This window comes from Schistocerca americana, chromosome 9 (assembly GCF_021461395.2).
Source record: "Schistocerca americana isolate TAMUIC-IGC-003095 chromosome 9, iqSchAmer2.1, whole genome shotgun sequence".
Lineage (NCBI taxonomy): Eukaryota > Metazoa > Arthropoda > Insecta > Orthoptera > Acrididae > Schistocerca > Schistocerca americana.
In genome coordinates, this window is record NC_060127.1 from 85,384,227 (window position 1) to 85,408,400 (window position 24,174).

Genomic DNA, 24,174 nt, shown 5'->3' on the forward strand with positions numbered 1-24,174 from the left:
GCAGATTCAGAAAACGCAAAAAAGTAAAAATTGAACTTTTCATGATTTTGAGCCTTTCTGGAGCCCCCTTAAGGCTTTCCTATTTTTAGTTAGCTGGTAAAATAACATCGAAAAAGCAGTTAAGTTTACCATTGGAATTTTTATTCTACTTACAAAACATTGTTTATATATTGCACTATTTATAAAAGGAGATATTTTAATACAGGTTGATAAAAACCAACTGCGTTCAACAAAAATTTGAACGAATATTCCCTGAATGGGCAAGTTCTATAATGGATCGAAGGTTGACCTATGTCATATCACATCTATAAGCTATGTTTAAATTGAGTTTCATACAAGAGAAAACTATCAAAAATGGTCTACAGTGACCCTCAATTATCTTTAATTACTTATTTAACTTGTCGTAAATTACAGTGGCTGATGTGGCATCTCAATAATTATATAACAGAAAAATCATCGCGTTTCAGATTTTAACTTCTAGTAGCAAATGTGAATACCACGAAGTTTAATTGACGATCCGCACTAGTATTACGTAAAAAGGGGGTGTAACAGATGAGATTTCTGCAGTTCTGAGTGAAGCTTTATGCGCTCTTATGCAGCATTGCGTGCGTTTGTTACCTTGTCGGTGTTTAGGCAGTGCCAGGGGGCGGCGGGTGGCACAGCTCCACACACCTCGCCGTCTCGGAAGCAACTCTTTCTAACTTTTCCTTACTACGATTTACCGAAGTTGGTTTAAGAAAAGCTATCTGGCTATATTTTCAAATGCCCAATCTGGGTCTCAATGTTATCCTTAAGCTCTGCCTACAAAAATTCTGTCTATCCAATGAGAAACAATATAATTTTCGTGGTGGGGCAATGTTTTAAATGTTTGCTACGTAACAGAGACGCATATAGTCTAACGCTAAAACTTGCAGCTGGTGTGGCCCTTTTAGTGTTATCATAAGATCTATACTGTTCTTCTGGAGGGCTCTATCTTTTAACATGGGCTGGGGGTGGTCTTGGCGGTCGGCTGGCGATGTGGGTGTCCGTCACTTGTCGTAGGGCCTTCTAGCTTAACACGATTCTGCTCTCGGCTTCTGTTCTCGTTTCTCCCCTCGGAACTGCGTCTGTTTCACGGTGGGAATGTATGACATGCATTTAGGCGTTCTTGTGTTAATCTGTGGCATTCCATTTGCTCACTCGTTGATCGTATTACTTTGGTTAATTTAATGTGGGGATTTATTCGGAACTATGTGACGTACTGTTGGATTTGCTATCATGTCAGGGTTTTCATGGAAGGTGTTGGATTTGCCTGACACATTCTTTCATGCGCCATATTTTGCTACATAATGGAAATGAGCTGTGAAGGAATATTTTTAAATATCATAAACAAGAGTCTAAATTTTTTCCATGGTACCTAAGACGAATATGAAATTTCCCTTCTTTCTCTATTGCTGCGTGCTCGTTATGAAAGTATCAGGGCATATGGGCAAACTTTACTGAACCCCACATAATATTTTCTTTCCATTTTCTTTCATCCAGCATATTTCGTAACGTAATGAAAACAAGTTATGAACGAATATTTTAAAATACTGTAAATTAGATTCTAATTTTTTTTCTTCTGTATATAACTCAGTGTGCATTAATCGCCGAAAGATACATTATTAGACGATGGAATCGCGCTCGCTGCACAATGTGATGAAACAGCGCAGGCGAAAAATTTGTAGCAGTTGCAAGTGTCAGAATCAGAGACAGTGTGAGTGGAATCACCAAATTTGCGCGGAACAACGACGGTGTCGAGGAATTATCATAAAGGACTTTTATTGTTTATTTATAAATCGCACAGTTGCGAATAGGGCTGACGTTCTGTGGGTATCGTACAAACTTAATTACGTTTGTAGATAATTCATTTACAGTGGATAGAGTCATATCTAACCGAAAGAATGCGGAAAGTTCTTAACTATACAAACCAACGTTGTTCAGGACACAATTCTGACTGGGAAGAAATCACATATGGGGTTCTTCAGGGTTCAGTCTTAGATCTACTGTTGTTCCTCGTGTATGTAAACAATATTCTAATATACAAATGGCTCTGAGGGGATCTTCCTGAGCGACCGGCTCCTGACACATTCCTCTGTCACAGCAGCATTGTCATGACTTAGAATCCGGGCTATATCTTACCTGATACAACTGGAGGAGGTTATGCTCTTCTCAGACGTGCCTCAGTAAAGCTCCCTCTGTATGTCAGTATACGAGATCTGTTAAAAAAGTATCTGATCTTTGGCCGGAAAAAAATCTTTCTTACCTCGCGCGTTGGACTCCTAATCACCGTCAAAGTAGTTGCCTTGGGACTCCACACACTTTTCCCAGCGCTGCCGCCGTTGTTGGAAGTACGCCAAGAAAGCCTCTTTCGGAATGGAGTTCGGCTCGGCTGTCGTTGCTACCATTGACAGGAGCCATCGGGTGAGACGAAAACTACCAGGTGCTACCAAACCTCGTCCAATAATAATTAAATTCGTCTCGTACCGAAAAAGGGCAGAGATCTTTACCCAGAAGAAGAAGTTAGCAAGGACAGGGCTTACAATAAGGGAAGATCTGACACACGAACGGCTAAAGATTTTAAACAGTGCCATATCCCATTTCGCTCTTCAGAATGTGTGGATTCAGGATGGCAGAGTAATCATTAAGACAGCAGCTGGAAAGAAGACAGTCACAAACATGGCAGAACTGAATAGTATTAAGTGAAGCTACTCGAGCCAAAAGTGCAAACTTAACACCATTTGCAAATTGTAACAGCCCTATACTCAGATATACTCTTGTAATTGCATTAACTTTTTAATTATACCCATATTTGTACTTTCAACTAATTGTTTTTGTAACTGTATTAACTTTTCACTATTTTTTTGTGTCTGTAGCTCTAACCATTACTTAATTTTAGTTACTGTTAATACTTTTTTCATTTTCTCAGTTTATTCTCTTCCATTCTGTAATAGTTCTATTGCAGTTATTAGTCTCTCCTTTAGTTCATTAATCACCCATCTCTTCGGTTTAAATTGTTCATAACAAAAATCACTATCAGTACCACTTTAGCAAATTTCAATCTAATTGTAGCTTCCTACGATAATCGCTACCAGTATCACTTTAGTAAATTTCAGTTTAATTCTAGCTTCCTACGATAATCTATTAATTATTAAGCTTACTTCTCTCTGCTGGCAGCATCGGCCTCTTAAATCACTCCCCTTTCCCTTATTTCCACCCTAACTTGTTTCAAATACACTAATTACATTTCTCCTCTTACGACATAGGATACACAGTGACACACAGCCGTCACTATTTTGGTCATATTCTCCTTGCACCGAATACCACTAATCCATTTTATATACTCCCGCAACCTCAGGAAATCTCTTGCAGTCGCCTTTCTTTCGGCACTCTCGGAGTCACAAACAGGGCGCGCAATATCTCGGACACCCCTGTGTTATGTTATGTCACTCGGCGGTAGCAGCGGCCAGTGCCCCTCGCAGCAGGTAGTGCCTAACAGAGGGACAAACCAGTCTGCCACCCTACTCCAGGCTGCTCAGCGGAACGCGTCAGAGCTTTTAGCAGCTCACTGCAACATCCAGTCTTTACCTGCCCATTACGAAGAACTTAGCCTCCTCTTCAACCAACTAAACTACCACGTAATCCTCTTATCCGAAACGTGGCTGAAACCACACATATCCTCTGCATCTATTCATCTCCCAGGGTACACATTTCTTAGGGCAGACAGATCAAAAAAGCGAGGTGGTGGGGTCGGCGCGTATATACGAACAGATCTCAAAGCGAAAGTCTTATGTACGTCAAATCCTGCTGAAGAAAAAGAGGCTGAATTCATGTTCATTGAAATAAATATACAAAGTCGGAAATTCTTGACTGGCGTCGTGTACAAGCCGCCAAAAATAAACTCAATGAGTTCCTTCCTGTCGGAATTACATTCACTTCAGTGTCAATACCAACATGTCATCGTAATGGGTGACTTGAACATAGGCCTGCTAAGAGACACTCCCTCCGCAATAAACCTAAGAAGATTGTTTAGTTGCAATAGCATGAACATTCTTCCATTACAACCTACACACCATACGGCACACAGTCATACTCTTATAGACGTAATCGCAACGAAACAGACTGACAAAGTAAGAGATGTTGGTCAAACATCGGCCCCTGGCCTCTCAGCACATGATGTAATATTCCTACTCTGTGCAGCCCCCAAGGATCAAATCGCGTTACATAACTTGTAGGAACATGAAACGTACTGACCTTGACGCTCTAACAGCCGATTGCTCAAAAATCTCATGGCATCAAATAATCAGAGAACCTACAATCGACGGCAAAATTAATGAACTTGGTGATAAACTCACTGCCCTCTATGACAAACAGGCACCTGTGCGCACAATCCGTGTAAGAAAATCTCCTGCTCCATGGCTGACAGCTGAATTACGTCAAATGATGACTAATAGGGATGCTGCTCACAGGCGTTACAAGGCAGATCCGAAACCCGAGCGTTTCGAAGAATATAGAAAGCTACGGAACAGAGTGAAACAATGCATTCGCAATGCTAAAATCGGCCACGCTCGCTCCCTTGTATGCAGCGATCTGACGCCCACGACTCTATGGAAGAATCTCCGTAGCTTGGGGGTCGGAAAGTCAAAATCGGAAACTACTTTTCATGTGTCAGCTAACGAATTAAATGAATTCTTCTCTGCACCTCTGAATACCCGCACGGCTGATAATTACCGTCCACAAGAATCCCCAAACAGGATAACTAACAACGATACCTTCCATCTAAAACATGTAACAACAAATACGGCAAGAGAAGCAATAATGAGAATCTCTTCTGATGCAATAGGCAACGACAGTATCGGTATAACCATGATTAAGAATGTTGCCGTTATCTTAGTACCCGTCTTAACTGACATATTTAATTTTTCCCTCGTGAACGGAATATACCCCACTGCATGGAAAAGAAGCATAATTCGACCCATCCCTAAGATCGAAAACCCGCAACTGCCTAGTGATTACCGACCAATTAGCATACTGCCTGCTGTTTCCAAAGCACTTGAATATATTGTTCATGACCAAATCACTGAACACTTGCATGAATTCAGCCTATATGACAAATTTCAATCCGGTTTCCGTAAACATCACAGCACAAACACTGCTCTAATTAAAGTAACTGATGACCTGAAATATGCCATCGACAATCGAAAGGCAACAATATTGACGCTACTGGACTTCAGCAAAGCTTTTGACACTGTTAACTTTGACATATTGCTCAGAAAAATGCAACAGCTTAATTTCTCTGATAGTGCAATGAGATGGTTTGAAAGCTACTTAAAAGACAGACAGCAATGTGTTGTCTGTGTAAATGAAAAATCTTCCTGGAAACATGTTTCCTCGGGAGTGCCACAAGGATCAGTCTTAGGACCACTTTTGTTTTCTTTATACATCAACGATATTTCGTCGGTTCTGTCCTCCTGTAAATATCATTTCTATGCCGACGACCTCCAGCTCTACCTAAGCGTCAGACCTGAAGATGTAAACACTGCAATTTCTCAGACGAATGATGATCTGTCTTCAGTAGTGAGATGGGCGAAAAACCTGGGGCTTAAACTAAATGCAAAAAAGACGCAAGTAATCTTAATAGCCCATCAGAAATTAATAAGTTCAGATTTCCGCGAACGGCTACCTCCTATTCTGCTCGACGGTACTCCAATACCATATCAGAAAACAGTGAAGAACTTGGGTGTAACTTTGGATGAGCATCTCAACTGGGCGGAGAATACAGTCGCAGTGTGCCGAAAGACGTCTGCTTGTCTCTATGCTCTCAAAAAGTTTCGGAACGTATTTCCACAGGACTTGAAACGCCAGCTCGTGCAAGCACTCGTTCTACCGAACCTCCACTATTGGGATGTGATTCAACAAAGCATGAGTAGTGAAAACAAAAGACGGTTAGAGCTAACCATCAAATAACTTCCGGGAATTCAGCCAGGTAACACTTTCAGCGACCGCCGATATTTTGGCGGGAGAACACCCCGCCATTTTCAAGGCAAACTGCAACGGACAGGCGGCGTACATGCAAATTTAATACCTCGGTCCTCGGACCCAAGCAGGAAAGATAACACACACACACACTGAACACTAGTGCCACCAAAGATGGCCAAAGTCAGAGCTATCGATAGTGAGACTATGAATTCGCAGGTGAGGTAGCATTGAGTCTGTCCCTCTGTTTCTTGACAAGGGAGAGAGCCGGATTCCAAACAGAGTTTAAACAGAAACCTCCATCCCTGTTAACAAGGTTGCTCGCTAATTTAATCTCAACTGCCTCCCGAATCACACTGTCCCAATAGCTGGACGTGCATGCCAATATCTCGGTGTTATTATATAACATGGGGTGACCAGTATCCAAGCAATGTTCGGCAATAGCAGATCTATTAGGCTGCTGTAATCGTGTGTGCCGTTTATGCTCAGTACATCTGTCCTCCACGGTCCTGATAGTTTGACCAATATATGCCATGCCGCAGCTACAAGGGACACGATATACACCCGCCTTACGCAGTCCAAGATCATCCTTAACGGAACCCAAAAGTGCTCTAATTTTCGATGGAGGTCGGAAAACGCATTTCACATCGTATTTCCGTAAAATACGACCGAGCTAACCATGAATGCCTGTGTGCGTTACACCTGCAACATTCGCCGATATGATCATGTTAGTGCTTCATACTCCGAGCTAGGGTGGCTGCGGCCGGACAAATTGCGTGACTACCACACTCTATGTCTACTTCACCGACTCCTCGTCGCGCAAGCACCCCAGGACCTTGTTTCAGAGATTAAAAACCTGTCATGCCGTCATAATCGAAACACGAGGTCACTCTTATTTGGTATCCTAACTGTGCCCACTCACAAAACAAAAACTTTTGCAAACTCCTTCTCAGTTGCCGCTGTCCGTCTCTGGAACAAACTGCCCCTTACCTTGCGCAAAATTCAATCTCCTGCTGCTTTTAAGAAGAAGTTGAAGCATTTCCTACTATCATCCTCATAAAGTTCTCCACAAAATTAATGTACAAGGCCAATCCTCTCATCTGTCAAATAGCAAAGCTAGCGTCTCCTATCTTGCTCCTGAGATGCCTTCCTCTTCATCTATCTCTATTAGCTACGCAATCTTCTTTTCCTTTATATTTCCTTAATCATGTTTCATCATGTCTCTCTATTCTTCTCCTCCTTCACCGTGAATCTCCCTCATACTCCCTGCTGCCAGCACTCCTATCTAAAATCTGTCTCTTAATTAATGTCTAATTATAACAGTGCTTATGATCTACGAATATAAACTCTATATGTATGTATTTTTCCAGGTGTACCTTTCTAATTGTTTATTTCACTTTTTGTACTAGATGTAGTTTAACATGCCTACTAAAACATATGAATGTAAAATAAGTAGAATGCCTGGTTAGATGTAAGAGAGGGCCTGATGGCCCTAATCTTGCCAGGTTAAATAAATCAGTAAATAAATAAATAAAAATAATGTCCTCCATTGTCTGAAATCGCGTTCCTTTCAATGGCCTGTTGAGTTTGAGGAACAGGCAAAAGTCACAGGGGGCCGTATCAGGAGAGTAAGGAGCCTGTAGAAGCTCAGGAATCTCATTTTTTGCCAAAAAAAGTCTGAACCAAGTGTGAGGAACGTGTTGGAGCGTTGTCGTGATGGAGGCGCCAATTTCGTGCTAACCGCAAGTCCGCACAGCATGATGTAGACTACGTGGGACATTCCTGTAGGTGATTGTTTGACCCTGTGGTGTGTACTCGTGGTGTACCACACTGCGGGAGTCAAAGAAAACAGTCAGCATCAGTTCGACATTCGTGCACACTTGGCGGACCTTCTTCGCTCTCGGAGGTGAGGAATCCTTCCGTTGTGACCGCTGGGATTTGGTTTCTGGGTCATACCTGTACACCCAGGACTCGTCATCACCAGTGATCACGGCGTTCACAAGGCGGGATCACTTTTTGTGGAGTCCAGCACGTCCCGTGTGAGACTTCAACATGAAGCTGCTCATGATCCACCATCAACAGTTTCGCCGACACATTCTTCGTGGCCAAATCTTCGGTCACAGTGGAATGTCCCGAAGAAGTGCTGATTCGCACAACTTCTGCAATTTCTCTGACAGTCATAAGACGGTCGCGCTTCGAAACAGCGTTCACCTTGGCAATGACTTGGTCATTTCTGCATGTTGATGGCCGACCGGAGCGTGGCTCGCTCTCCACCGATGTGCAGCCGTCGTAAAACGATTTTACCACTCCTTCATCTGTGTGAAGCCCATAGCATTATCTTCGAAAGCCGTTTGACCCTTCCGAATTGTTTCCATCTGGCTTTCGTCCAGTTTCTGGCAAAATTTGATGCAGTGGCGCTGCTCCAGTGGTCCCGTTATTTCCCTTGTAATGAAAAACCGACGCGATCTCTACCCATTACCTCACTCAACTGCTGCTTGCTAGCAACTGTCGCTCTAGACAGGTGGGAAAAAAGTTCACGCATGCGCAAGAAGGTTCAAGGTGGGTTCATGCAAGCGCCCTAGATTCAAATCCAACAGGTGTACAAAATAAGAAAGGTCGATATACGTTTATAATAGACTTCGTCTTCAGGTATCTGAGTCTTCATTTAGCCTACCCAAATTTCTTCTTTCTCACGGACTTTCCTAGTGTGCAGAAACTTTCTGCTCCAAGATTCATTACAGAACTTCGAGCGGTGTGCCTACTGCTTATTCATTCAAGTTCCCTGTCAATTAACAGGTCTTCCTTCTTAGCTCTCTCTCCAGGACACTACACCATGGCACCCTGGAACAGCTGACCTGGAGGAATATACAGGGTGGTCCATTGATTGTTACCGGGCCAAATATCTCACGAAATAAGCGTCAAACGAAAAAACTACAAAGAACGAAACTCGTCTAGCTTGAAGGGGGAAACCAGATGGCGCTATGGTTGGCGCGCTAGATGCCGCTGCCATAGGTCAAACGAATATCAACTGCGTTTTTTTATATACGAACCTCCATTTTTATTACATATTCGTGTAGTACATAAATAAATACGAATGTTTTAGTTGGACCACTTTTTTCGGTTTGTGATAGATGGCGCTCTAATAGTCACAAACATATGGCTTACAATTTTTGACGAACAGTTGGTAACAGGTAGGTTTTTTAAATTAAAATGAAGAACGTAGGTACGTTTGAACATTTTATTTCGGTTGTTCGAATGTGATACATGTAACTTTGTGAACTTATCATTTCTGAGAACGGATGCTCTTACAGCGTGATTACCTGTAAATACCACATTAATGCAATAAATGCTCAAAATGATGTCCGTCAACCTCAATGCATTTGGAAATACGTGTAACGACATTCCTCTCAACAGAGAGTAGTTCGTCTTCCGCAATGTTCGGACATGCAGTGACAATGCGCTGACGCATGTTGTCAGTCATTGCCGGTGGATCACGATAGCAAATATCCTTCAACTTTCCCCACAGAAAGAAATCCGGGGACGTCAGATCCCGTGAACGTGCGGGCCCTGGTATGGTGCTTCGACGACCAATACACATGTCATGAAATATGCTATTCAATACAGATTCAACCGCACGCGAGCTATGTAGAACATTATGTAAGAAATCAGCATACATTGCGCCATTTAGATTGCCATCGATAAAATGGGGGCCAATTATCCTTCCTCCCATAATGCTGCACCATACATTAACCCGCCAAGGTCGCTGATGTTCCACTTGTCGCAGCCATCGTGGATTTTCTATTGTCCAAAAGTGTGTATTATGGCGGTTTACTTTACCGCTGTTGGTGGATGACGCTTCGTCGCTAAATAGAACGCGTGCAAAAAATCTGTCATCGTTCCGTAATTTCTCTAGTGCCCATTGGCAGAACTGTACACGACGTTCAAAGTCGTCGCCATGCAAATCCTGGTGTATAGAAATATGGTACGGGTGCTACCGATGTTGATGTAGCATTCTCAACACCGACGTTTTTGAGATTCCCGATTCTCGCGCAGTTTGTCTGCTACTGATGTGCGGATTAGCCGCGACAGCAGCTAAAACACCTACTTGGGCATCATCATTTGTTGCAGGTCGTGGTTGACGTTTCACATCTACTGAACACTTCCTGTTTGCTTAAATAACGTAACTAACCGGCGAACGGTCCGGACACTTGGATGATGTCGTCCAGGATACCGAGCAGCATACATAGCACACGCCCGTTAGGCATTTTGATCACAATATCCATACATCAACACGATATCGAACTTTTCCGCAATTGGTAAACGGTCCATTTTTACAAGGGTAATGCATCACGAAGCAAATACCGTCCGCACTGGCGGAATGTTACGTGATACCACGCACTTATACGTTTGTGACTATTACAGCGCCATCTATCACATAGCGAAAAAGTGGTCCAACTAAAACATTCATATTTCCTTATGTACTACACGAACATGTAATAAAAAATGGGGGTTCCTATTTTTTTAAAAAAAAAAATATCCGTTTGACATATGGCAGCGCCATCTAATTTCCCCCTTCAAGCTAGACAAGTTTCGTTCTTTGTAGATTTTTTGTTTGATGCTTATTTCTTGAGATATTTGGACCGGTCACGATCAATGGACCACCCTGTATAATAGAGTCAGATAAATAGATTATCCAGAATACGTTATATGGGAAGTTGGGTGGAGTTACCATGTAGAATTCAAGACAGACAGGAAAAGATGAGACAACGCTAGACTGATTGGTATGGCTAATGCATGAAAGTAAATCACGGAGAGGTGGAAGTATGACTCGCAGAAACCCTGAGAATCGAGAAATTCAACGAGTTTTGCCTATTGTCGATATCAATACTGGCAAAATATTGGTCCTGGGAATTCCAAGACCATATCAAAATCTCTACAGTAGTTCCTCAGACTAGCCCGGACATACAAAATAAAAGCCACCAGGGGACTTCGTTTACGTATGGTGAGAGATAAGATTAATAAAACAATTTTATTTACATACTAAAACATGACTACAACTTACATGCAGTAACGTTCGTCTCTTGTGGTTTTGGCTCTGAGCACTATGGGACTCAACATCTGAGGTCATCAGTCCCCTAGAACTTAGAACTACTTAAACCTAACTAACCTAAGAACATCACACACATCCATGCCCGAGGCAGGATTCGAACCTGCGACCGAGCGGTCACGCGGTTCCAAACTGTAGCGCCTAGAACCGCGCGTCTTGTGGTTTTGACGTATGATTGATGCAATGTACTTTAAAATGGCAAAAGATATTCTTTATGTGACATAATCATAATTTAACAATGCTCGTTTGACAACACTTACCACAAACGTGACGTCATTTTGACGAGCACATGCTCGGCTAACGACTCTGTGACACAGAAATATGTGAATGTAACTGGTCCTCCATACAGTCGCAGCAATTTAAGCTGTCCTTGTAGGTTCCTGTCTAATCACACACTCACCAGAGAAATATTTGTGAAAGGGAAAAATTTGAATTTTATTGTTGCTCGTTTCAGTCGCAGCAATTTAAGTTGTTCTATCTTCCTGCCCTACCACACACTCTAAAATCGCTAAATATTTATTTCTCAAATCTGACGGAATGTAAATACATCGAATATTGCACAACATACTTGTATTACATTCATAAGAAAGTCCCGGAATACGTTAACAACGCTAACACGAAAAAAATATATTGGCATATGATGCGATGCGAACTCCAAAATCCACGATGTTACCCATTACACACACACTTAATCCGATGTTTTGTCTGCTATCTGCGTTCTCATAGTCTCACTTGGAGGGTTATATCGTTAATGCGTTATTGACATTTAATGATAATGGTGACGTTTTTTCAGTGTTCCGTTACCATGAAACGGCATAATGCAAATTATAAAACAAGCATGTGTCATGCTTAATTTCTAAATCAAGTTATGATAAATCGTTCCAAGAATGACGTGTTTTTATAAGTCTCCCGTACGCGTGCATGAAGTCTTGTGAGAGGCCCGTATCGAACGCTAACAAAAGTCGATAGCCGATGATGTGGTCATTGATATTGCATGTGATGTCAAAATGACTTCACGTTTGTAGGAACTGTTGTGAAACGAGCGTTACCCGCGATGTATAGAACACAGTGAAGTTTTCAATGCAAAGAAGCCCCAATACTTAAATTACTATAGGTATCTTATTTTATTTTTCCTGATGTACTCACCACGAATAGGAAGGCGATGATGATGGTAGCGTTCTTGAGAGCGCACCCACAGCAGAACTGATTCAGGACTGCCATCTCTGGAACAGTGGTTTTCTGTCCGGGAAGTTACTCTGTAACAAAGGAATGAAATCTGAAGCACGTTCAGGCAATAATAGCCAGATACTATCAGTTGGTGATCAGCAACGGTGACTACACTTTATAGTTGTGAGTGGTTTATTTGACCAAAACTGGTTGTTCTAATTAGGCTATTGAATTTTTTTAAAGGTCATTTCGACCCAGAAAATATTCAAGAAACTAGAAATATTCCGCAACATACAGTATATACGGTTGCATCTCGACTCCAGACCCGTACGAACAGCGGTGTCCATTTTTGGTATAGCGGCTAAGTGCGCTACATATGCCTCACAGACCACAATCATGCAACATTTCTGCCAATGTGTCGGTCCCGTAACCATGAAAACGTCAGTGCGTATCTTGAGCTTATTTTATGCGCCAAACAAAACTTCAGATTACTGTAAGTCGAACACATCGCCGAATACCTTGTGCTGAATCAGCGACAGAGGCGTTAGAAACAAATGAGTTTCGTGAAAGACTCCAAACATTCCCACGAGAAAGACACCTCTCCATTGGGCTCGTTATATTATCCCAGTGATGCATCACACATTTCTCCCTATCTTATGACTGATCCGATTGAACTAGGACAGCGTACAGAGAAACGATTCGACCTGAGGTACGGGAAGAAAATTGCGACTTCGCTCAGAACGCGGAAGCTGGTAACCGAAATGTAAACGAAGCTCGCGCTTGGTGGAGGGATGACTCGAGGGGAAATAGAGAAGGAAGCAGAAGTTACATACGTAAAAAAAAAAGAAAAAAAACTGTGTCTAAAGCATATCGCCGGATAACTCAGAAAACATTGAATTCAATAGAAGAGAAGAGAGAATATAAAAATTCAATGGAAGCAGCAGGCTAAAGAGAATACAGACGTCTAACAAATGAGACTAACTGTAGAAAGTTCAGTATGGCTAAGCAGAAATGGCTAGAAGAAAAATTTAAGGCTGTAGAAAAATCCGTAACTATAGGAATGGTAGATGTCGACTATAGGGAAATTAAAGACTTCTTTGCGGGAAAGATTAGCAACAGGATGAATACCAAGAGCTCAGATGGGAAGCTAGTAGGCTACTAAGCAGAGAAATCTTAAAGGTGTGTAAGGGGAACAAACTTGAGAACTATATTAAAGGAAAACAATGGAGAGTAGGTGAAGAGGATATGGTAGACATGATACTGCGAGTAGAATTTGAAACGGCAACGATAGAACTAAGTGGAAACAGTGCCCTTGGACTTTCCAATATTCTTTCAAAATTAGTGAGATCGATGTCATAGCCAGCAATTACAAAATTTCTTCATTTGGAGCACAAGATACATTAGACAGCTGAAATACATAGTACTTCACGATGGATGAAATAATTCGAACTGCATTGAAAGAAGGTGCATTTGTAGGAAAGACGAATGACTGACTACGGTTCATTGGAAAATTTTCAGGGAAACTCCTCCTATTTGCAACGTCGATAATCGATTTTCTCGGTAAAGTAATATTTCTATTCATCTTGATGGTGTAGCAATTTCTGTCCATATTTGCTCACAAGTCAGTCTTTTACCTAACTACGTTCCGCTGAAGATAGAGTATAACCAATGATTAATTCCAGTTAAACAACTAAAATGTGTCCTTTACTGCCTGTACATATATAAATTACAGTTATTTAATAAACTAATCACAAAGTTGAAGGTGTTTGCTGATGTAAAAACCGTAAGTTTAATAAGTAATACTTGCAAAATATTTACACCAATTATCGACAGAAGTATAGGAAAACTGTGGTTTAATAAGTAATACTTGCAAAATATTTACACCAATTATCGACAGAAGTATAGAAAAACTGTGGTTTCCGCAGAAAGGTAGGAACACGCGAGTCAATGGTTCAAATGGCTCTTATAACTACTCCTTTTCTTACTAGGCTAATTACTGTTTAGCTCTACAGGGCCATTATACTGAAATGTTTCCCCCACCACCTAGTATTGTCTTTCTATTTGTGTGAGTAACTGTATGTTCACTGTTGTGGGTAAATACATACAGCGTACACAGGGCGGTGTGTGAAACTGATGGCGATTACACGCTTCCGCTGTTGTAGAAATCTGCTCCAGATGCTGCAGATACCGTGTTGAGCTGAAAGTGGTAACCAAAATACGGAGAAATATTCTTCGGGGGTCTGTTGCATAGCAATCAGATTGCTTTCAGTTCTGAGGAATGTCCAGTTACTATTGTGGATTTGAATGATCCATGAAGTGACTTCTTTTCCGAAGAAAACATCGAACTATTTCACTAGAACTGAACGCTCCCGTCGGAACTGTTCTCAACTGCTGTTTATTAGTAAATCACAATAGCAGTACATCGCTGGGTGTATAATAAGACGTACCTTCTTGAAATGAACAATATTTTATTGTTCTATTAGCTGATTTCCTTCCATATGCACTTATATTTTACAATGTGAATCAAAAACTCGCAATGGCGTCGATTTTTTACATCACAAGAATGGCTCTCCTCTACTAAAAATTACTCTTAACCAGAACAAACAAAAACTATATCCTAAGAATAATTATGTGAGCGCTGTCCGCCACAGAGTAATAAACAATATCTTTGTCTCTCTCTCGCACTGTCACAGCAAGTTACGCTGCATGATACATCATATATGCCCCTGTTGTGGACGAACGTTTTTGGGCAAAAACAAACACGAGCGTTCACACAACACTATATCGGTGATTGTTTATGACGCTGTATTAAAGTCCACTAGAGTATTAATGTCCACTGTATTTCTTATGATATTTTGGTATTAGTGAATGACTATCTAAATTTAAATTATAGATTTGGGTGCATATACTGTTGACAAAGGCTGTGCTGAATTCCTGATGCAGCATATATGCATAGCTTACATGTTTGCTTTTATTCATTTGTCGAGGATGGCATGAGATGTGATCAGAAACCTTTTTCATCATCACTCAAAGCTTCTGTCACTCGCCTTGGGATGTCTCAAACGGATAATCTAGCCATTCGGCCAAGCCCCACAAGGAAAAACCAAGGAAAACCTCGGGGTAGATTTACCATCCTCGTATTTCTCATTTGCAAGGGTAATTAATTGAATTACAATGGAAAATAAAAAAAATATTTACAATATGGATTTTTTTGTTGAATGAATTTAAACACTGTTCACAAAAGAAACACAACACTGTTAATCTTCTGTGTCTTGAGGTGAACCGTCGACGCGTTGGTTTACGTCCATCTACGATTCCCTTCTATCAGTCATCTCCGGGTAACTGATTGAATTCTATTCCCATTTCACCGTCTCCTCGTGGGTATTATGGTTTTCCGCATATGGTTAATATGAAAATAAGAGTCAGTGTAAGTTCCGTGGAAAAGGTGTTTGATCTATGCTGAGCTGAAATAGAATCTAATCTAAAGTTCTTTCTAATTCTCTGTCCTGAATTCGAAATATTCGGAAGTCGTAAGGTGTTCTTCATTTCTATCAACAACCCTAGAATGCACTGTACACAAATCCAACTGGAGCTGCCGTGTCAACTTATGCTCGTCATCTTTCAGATGGACTTTAACACTTGTTGATGGGCTTATAACTGAAAGGCATTCGCTCAGTTGGTAACTTCGCGAGCAACAATTGATATAACATAATTTACATACACAGGTATGTTACAACAATAGTACAATTCTAAAGACAATGTTCATCACAAAAGATTGAAACAAAGTAATAGGCGTCCTTTTAAAACTGAGAACGGGTTACCCCTTCCGAACAGCATGACTTCAGCTCAGCGAGTAAAAAAGCAAATACAAACATACATTGAGATTGTTAAGTTGACATAAGAAAAAATATCTTGCCGTAGACCAGATTCATTTGAGTCACTGACCCATGGTCATTATGCATTGTGAAACCTGATTGAAATTACTATCTACTAAATAAAATTTTTTTAAAAGAAATCATTCATACTATAGCTAAATTCTCTGCATACTGAAAAGAAAACTTATCCTTACAGTGGAAAACCTATACATAATGTCTGCATATCTCTCGTACAGTATGCCTGAAAAGAAAAACTAACTACTAAATTGCAAAAAAAAAAGAAACTATCCTTAGTATGATTCATAGGTTTAATGAAAATTCTCTAATCAATATTATTTGATAAGAATAGTATTTTCAATCTTCAGGATCTTCAGTCATCATGAAATTGCTTTAACAAGTGATGAGGATACATTCCTTTCACCTTTCCATTCTTCACATCCTTCAAAACATAAGTTCCTGGATGGGGTATTTTGGTAATCACAAATGGTCCTTGATACAATAATTGCCATTTTGTGTTCTTCCTCTGTACAAGTGAAGCCTTAGGATGAGTTTTTACTAAAACTTGGTCTTTCACTTTATATGTTTTTATTTTTCCAAGTCGATTGTCAAAATATATTTTCCTTTTTCTTGCCTTGTCCATTATATTGAGTAAGGATTGTCGTACTTTATTTTGTAGGTCTATTTTGTTAATAGCTACTTTAGGAATTGGTCGAATCCACTCATTCTGTTCCTGTTTTCCAAACATCAGTTCGTATGGGGTGTATTCTGTCGTAGTATGTGGCATATTGTTTACAATTTCCTGAAAATCGTGAAGATAATCGATCCATTTGGGTTGCTGGTTGTGGCAATATGTTCTCATGAACCGGTTTAATTCACGAAAAATTCGTTCCACGGGATTCGCCGAAGGGTGGTACACTGATGTTAGAGTTTGTTTTATACCACAACTGGCTAATGTTTGCCTCCAACGAAATCCAGTGAACATTGACCCATTGTCAGAAAGAATAGCCTCTGGTTTGCCTACTTTGACTATATAATCTTTGACCAGCTTCTTGGCTATGGATGCAGCAGTAGCTGATTTTAATGGATAAAGTTTGACATACTTAGTGAATATATCAAGAAAAGCTACAATATATTTGCATCCTCCCCTTGATGATGGTAGAGGACCACAGACGTCGACCGAAATGATTGACAGCGGTTTAGTGGGTATAATAGGATGTAGGAAATGTTTCACACAAAAATTTCCTGGTTTGGCTAGCTGACAAATTTTACATTTCCTTAACTGTCTGTGCACTTTCCTGCGAATGTTTGGGAAGTAGCAATATGCTTGAATCTTCCGAGCACACTTTAATACTCCAAAATGTCCCCAAGTGATGTGCGTGTGCAAAATTAAGTCATTCTCATTCTTCTCGGGAATACACACCTTCCAATTATCTGAATCAAGATGCCCTTTGAAAAATAAGACATCGTCCTCAACTTTGTACAGTCTCTTCAGATCATCGTTTCCAGGCTTTGCTAAAGTTTCCTTTATTGAATGCCAACGAGGATCTTCATTCTGTAGTTTTTCCATGTTCTTACACATGTCAAGAAAATGTTTCCTATATATTCTATCAGTCATTATAAGAACATTAAATTCGGACAGATTGCCGGTGATGTTGATAGTTGACAAATCTCCATCTGGCATTCTAGACAGTGCATCAGCAATGAAATTATCCTGTCCGCTTAGGTATTTAATTTCAAATTGAAACTCTTGGAGTGAGAGCGTCCATCTTGCTAATCTTGGATGTAATAATTTAATGTTTGCAAAAAACTTAACGCTTTGTGGTCACGGTATACTGTTGTCTTCGCTCCATATAAGTAATAGTAAAATTTCTTAAATGACCAGACTACGGCCAATGCTTCCCTTTCGGTAGTCGTATATGCTCTTTCACAAGCAGTTAAGAGTCGGCTAGCAAAAGCTATTGGACAGAAAGTTGATTTCCTATCTATCATCTTTACTTGGAAGAGGCATGAACCTATTCCAATTTCCGAAGCATCTGCCATTAAACCGAATTCTTGGCTCATATCCGGATGATATAATATTTGTGAATTGACTAAGGCATGTTTTATTGCTTCAAATGCATTCTGACATTGTTGCGTCCACACCCACGGAGTATTTTTGCGCAACAAGCTGTACAACGGTTCTGCATTAATAGAGTGGTCGTGAATGAAACGCCTGAAAAAAGAGACAACTCCGAGGAAGCCCTTTAACTGTCTTTTTGTTGTTGGAACTGCAAAGTTTTTGATTGGCTTTAGTTTCTCGGAGTCCGGTAAGATGCCTTTTTCATTTATAAGATGACCCAAAAATTTGATTTTATCTCGAGCAAAATGGGACTTTTGCAGATTTGCGGTTATGCCTGCTTCCTTGAAACGTTCTAACACTCTTCTCAATAAATCAACGTGCTCCTCCCATGTGCTCGTAGCTATGAGCATGTCGTCCACAAATAAAGTTAAATTGCTTCGAAGTGCAGGTCCCAATGCATGATCTAGAGCATTTATAAAAACTCCTGAGCTCACGTTTAGCCCAAAAGGTAAAACCTTAAATTGATAGCTTCTACCTGCATGTACAAATGCGGTGTACTTTTTTGATGGTTCGTCTAGAGCCACCTGCCAAAATGAACTTCTCAAATCAATATTTGTTAAGTATTTCATCCCCTCGAACTTTTGAATTAGCTCATCGATGTTTTCCGGGTGAGTTCGCACGGGCATGATAATCTTATTTATCTGCCGTGCGTCTAGCACGAGACGAACTTTTCCTCCCTTTTTCGAGACAACATGAAGCGAACTACAGTATGGACTCGTCGAAGGTTCGATCAGATCCCATTCAAGCATCTGGTGGATTTCCGCATCAACTGCCTTTCGTTGGTGCCACGGTACTGGATAAAAAATACGGCAGAAAACTTGGTGTGGTATCACATCTAAATGGCATGTGTATCCCTTGATTACACCAGGTCTTTCTTGAAAGACTTCATGATATTCCTGTAGAAGATCATATAATTGCTTTCTTTGATGTTGTTGCAAATATTCAGGTTCTTGTACCTTTTCATATACCATATCTTCAGGGTTTAAAACTGGTTGCAAGTAATTAATTTTGTAATACCTTACAGGTTTGCTATGTATCCACTTTATTTGCCGCTTTCGTCCATGACAATACTTTCCATGGGTACTATATTCCCTGAGAAGATTCACTTGATGTTTCTGATCCATTGTTGTAAAACTGGCACGGCCTAGAGAAAAATCGATATGCCAATTTCTCTCTCTAAATTCATCTATACCCAGGATACAGTCCTCAACCAATTTTTTTATTACAAGGAACGTGCAATTTATAGCTACATTTCCTATATCTAACTGGAGTTGAGTCTGCACTTTAACCTGAGAAGACTTATGACCAGTAGGACCTACAATTCTACGACATTGAACAGGAAAAATCGGTGGATCTGCTTTCTGAAGTATTCTTTGAAATAACTTCTCAGAAATGACATTTACTGCTGCTCCTGTATCTAAAGTAACTTGCACAGTAATGCCTTCAATTGCCGCCCGAATTTTCGCAACAGGTTCAGTGATATGTTCCTCTTGACAAGGCATCATATCCTGCTGAAGTTCTTCTATTAATAATTTGCCATCATTGTACCGAAAGAAATTGACGCTTGAATTTTCGCCCCTGAAAACTTCCTCGACTGCACCGTCGGGGCTTCTGACAGTCGAGTTTAGTTTGACGATTGCCCATTATTAGTAGATTTCTGCTCCGTTACGTCGGTTATTATTGGTGGTTGATTTCTCCATTCATTTGCATTATCATTTGGTATCCAACCTGAAGTTTGTGGTTGGTTGTGATATTCTTGGGTTGGTTGCTGATATCGGCGTTTTTGCTGATAATTCCCTTCTTGATAGTATCCTTTCCTCTTCTTATTATTCTTCCTCCATTTCCGTTTATATGTTTGTTCACATTGTTGGTCACGATTACACTTGTCGGGATTTTCGTTACCAAATTTCACGTTTTTCTGGAAATAATTCACCTGTGGGTTTGGTGAATTGTGTGCAAAAGGTTTGTTTCCATACTGTTTGTTGTTACTATTGTATTTGTTAGGTTGGTAACTTGGTTGGTTATAGCGCATACGAGATTCTTCGAACAGAATGTCTATTGAATCCAATGTGGCTAGAAAATCTTCCACATGTTGTTCAGGCACATGTAGAAGTTTTTCCTTAACTTCAAGTGGAAGTTTGCCCTTTAATATTCGAATGATATCCTGCGTCGGGATTGGTTCATTCCAGTATTTACTTTTATTTATATACTTCTCGAAATACTTTCTTAAAGATCCATTTTTGAAAGAAAAAGGTTGTGGGTCAAAAACTTCCTTACGTAGTCTTTCTTGTACACCTTTATTCCAGTATTTGTGCAAGAAAGCGCGTTCAAATTGGTCATAATCTTGACACCAATCGGATGCTTCTGACGCCCACATCGATCCATCTCCATGTATGAATCCTGCAGCGTACATAATTTTTTGTTGCTCAGTCCACATTCGCGGCAATATCCCTTTAAATTGCTTGATAAATACCACGGGATTGATCGACTTCCTTTCGGGAATAAATATCTGGAATTGACGATATTTAAGCATTTTTTCTTCATTCATAGTCACAGGTGTATTCTGGTGGCTACTACGCGGTGAATGATAATCTCGATAATTTGTTTCTGGTTGATTACGTAAATATGCACCAGTACATGGATATTGTTGCATGGATTCGGTTTCACTGGTTTCATCAGGAATGATGTCTGCTTTTGATAAACTGCAAGTAGTATGTGCCCCTCTAGTATTAACTAGACCCTGCTGGCATGCTTTTGATGTATTTTCTATCTTTGCTTTCCAAGCAGGAAATTCATCTCCTATATTCTCCTTTCCTCTTTAACTTCTGCTTTAAGTTGTTCTTGTGCAGCTTCGTTGTTAACTTGCACGTTAGAAACCGTTTCTTTCAAGGTTTTGTCAACATAATTTCGCACTGTCTCGGTTTGCTCTGTCGCCCAATCTTCAACGTCCTTAGAAAATGCGATCTTATGTTCATTGAAAAGTTTCTCTGTGTGTTTCTCGCCTTCGAGACTGAGAGTGTCTATCCTCCGAGTAAGCTCAATGACAGCTTGCTCGTTATCGTGCTTAATTGTATTCACGTCTTGCGCAATAGTGTTCTGTACATGAATAACTTCTTGCACTTGATGATTTAGTGTATCTTGACGACATAAGATGTCTTTGTATTTGTTTGTTAATTCCTGATACTGTTGTTCTTGTGTAACTATGAGTTGTGCCTGACTGGTAATCAAGTGACTCTGCTTTGATTCCAAACTCTGGAATTTTTCAGTAATCTTATCATTTATTTCTTTTAGTTTATTAGATTGCTCCTGAGCCAAATTAAATTGCGCACTCTCCAATGCCTGGAATCTACGATTCATGTCGTTTGCAAACGTGGATTGTGCCGTTGCAAGATTAGATTGCGATGTTTCCAATGCCTTAATCCCTTGTGTTATGACAGTCAAACTTGACATCAGCTGGGATAACAAATCGGTGTTATCAGCAATTGGCGATTGCACTGGGCTTAATGAGGATTGTACCGACACAATTTTCGGTACAGTCATTTCGTTTTCGCACGCGTCTGTGTCAGAGATGAAATTCATGTTGTTTGTTGGTTGCTGCATATTTCTCTGGACTTCTTTCGACATATGAATGTCGGAACTAGCAACCGTTTGTGTCGACGGCGTGAGCGCATTAATTATTGCTGGTTGCTCAGCCGTAATCGACATATCGCTAACTACGGCGGTATTAAATTCTGTGGCACTAGTTGACGATGCATTCACACTATTTAATTCATTTTGTGGCATTGTGATGCGTGCTTGCTTATTGGCTTTGAACATAGATCTCGTTATCACCATGTAAATGAGCAATTGACAGTTTCTCCTCTAAATAAGTCCCACAAAAGTGACTATTAAACTTTTACACACGCAAAAACGTTAATGTCCTAATGCTGTTAATGTACACTTTACAATGTGACACAAAAACAGTGCATAGATAACACATAAAATGTTGTCTTACTATATCTACTGAAATACTGGAATTCTAGTAAAAGTAATATAGCAACTCTATTTATACTTAGAAAATTTCTACATGAAGGGTCACTACAATGCATAAATGCTCAAGAAAGCTAGTAATTCAAATGTTCTGGCCTTTTTGAAGTTTCTGCTCGGCTGCTGGGACGGCTTACTCGTTCTCTTCACAAGATACTCCCGCACTTTCAGTTAGCATGAAACATACAAAGGACCATAATGTAGTTACTCTGTAAAACTAGACATATATACACACAATGAAACATTAATTACTAAATTACTAACATTTATATTGCAGGTTCACTATGAGTGTTGCATCAGGATCGTGTCCTGTCTAACGGTAGACATTTATAACGACTCCTTTTCTTACTAGGCTAATTACTGTTTAGCTCTACAGGGCCATTATACTGAAATGTTTCCCCCACCACCTAGTATTGTCTTTCTATTTGTGTGAGTAACAGTATGTTCACTGTTGTGGGTAAATACATACAGCGTACACAGGGCGGTGTGTGAAACTGATGGCGATTACACGCTTCCGCTGTTGTAGAAATCTGCTCCAGATGCTGCAGATACCGTGTTGAGCTGAAAGTGGTAACCAAAATACGGAGAAATATTCTTCGGGGGTCTGTTGCATAGCAATCAGATTGCTTTCAGTTCTGAGGAATGTCCAGTTACTATTGTGGATTTGAATGATCCATGAAGTGACTTCTTTTCCGAAGAAAACATCGAACTATTTCACTAGAACTGAACGCTCCCGTCGGAACTGTTCTCAACTGGTGTTTATTAGTAAATCAAAATAGCAGTACATCGCTGGGTGTATAATAAGACGTACCTTCTTGAAATGAACAATATTTTATTGTTCTATTAGCTGATTTCCTTCCATATGCACTTATATTTTACAATGTGAATCAAAAACTCGCAATGGCGTCGATTTTTTACATCACAAGAATGGCTCTCCTCTACTAAAAATTACTCTTAACCAGAACAAACAAAAACTATATCCTAAGAATAATTATGTGAGCGCTGTCCGCCACAGAGTAATAAACAATATCTTTGTCTCTCTCTCGCACTGTCACAGCAAGTTACGCTGCATGATACATCATACTCTGAGCACTATGGGACTTAAAATATGAGGTCATCAGTCCCCTAGAACTTAGAACTACTTAAACCTAACTAGCCTAAGGACATCACACACATCCATGCCCGAGGCAGGATTCGAACCTGCGACCGTGGCAGTCGCGCGGCTCCAGACTGAAGCGCCTAGAACCGCTCGGCAACAACGGCCGGTCATGCGAGTCAGTACTGGATTTATGAGTCATCTTAGTAGATAGTCTGAAGTAATAAAACCTAAGTTTATAGCATTTGTAGTTTTAGAGAAAGTTTTTTACTATATGGACTGGACTACACTCTCCGAAATTTTGAATGTAGTAGGGATGAAAAACAGGTACTGAAAGGTCATTTAGAATTTGTAGAGAAACCAGACTGTAGCTATGACAGTCAAACGACATGAGAGTGAAGCCGCATTTACGGGAGTGAGACAGGGTTTTAGCGTGTATCCGACAATATTTAATCTGTACACTAAGCAAACAGTGAAAGAAACCAAACAGAAATTTCGAGAGGGTAATAAAGGCCGGCCGCGGTGGTCTCGCGGTTCTAGGCGCGCTGTCAGGAACCGTGCGACTGCTGCGGTCGCAGGTTCGAATCCTGCCTCGGGCATGGATGTGTGTGCTGTCCTTAGGTTAGTTAGGTTTAAGTAGTTCTAAGTTCTAGGGGACTGATGACCACAGCAGTTGAGTCCCATAGTGCTCAGAGCCATTTGAACCATTTTAGGTAATAAAGCTCATGGAGAAGTAAGAAAAAATGTGTGGTTTTCCGATTACTTCAAAATTCCCTCACAGACATCCGAC

At 40.4% G+C, this 24,174-nt stretch overlaps 1 protein-coding gene across 1 annotated transcript in view; it reads right to left on the reverse strand.

The window, feature by feature from the left end:
* The window catches only part of LOC124551290, a 69,265-nt gene that overhangs the window by 41,526 nt on the left and 3,565 nt on the right, over positions 1-24,174 (reverse strand). The window contains exon 2 of the mRNA XM_047126292.1: positions 12,248-12,357. The gene's annotated coding sequence lies outside the window, so the exon portion shown is untranslated. The remainder of the gene's footprint in view (positions 1-12,247; positions 12,358-24,174) is intronic.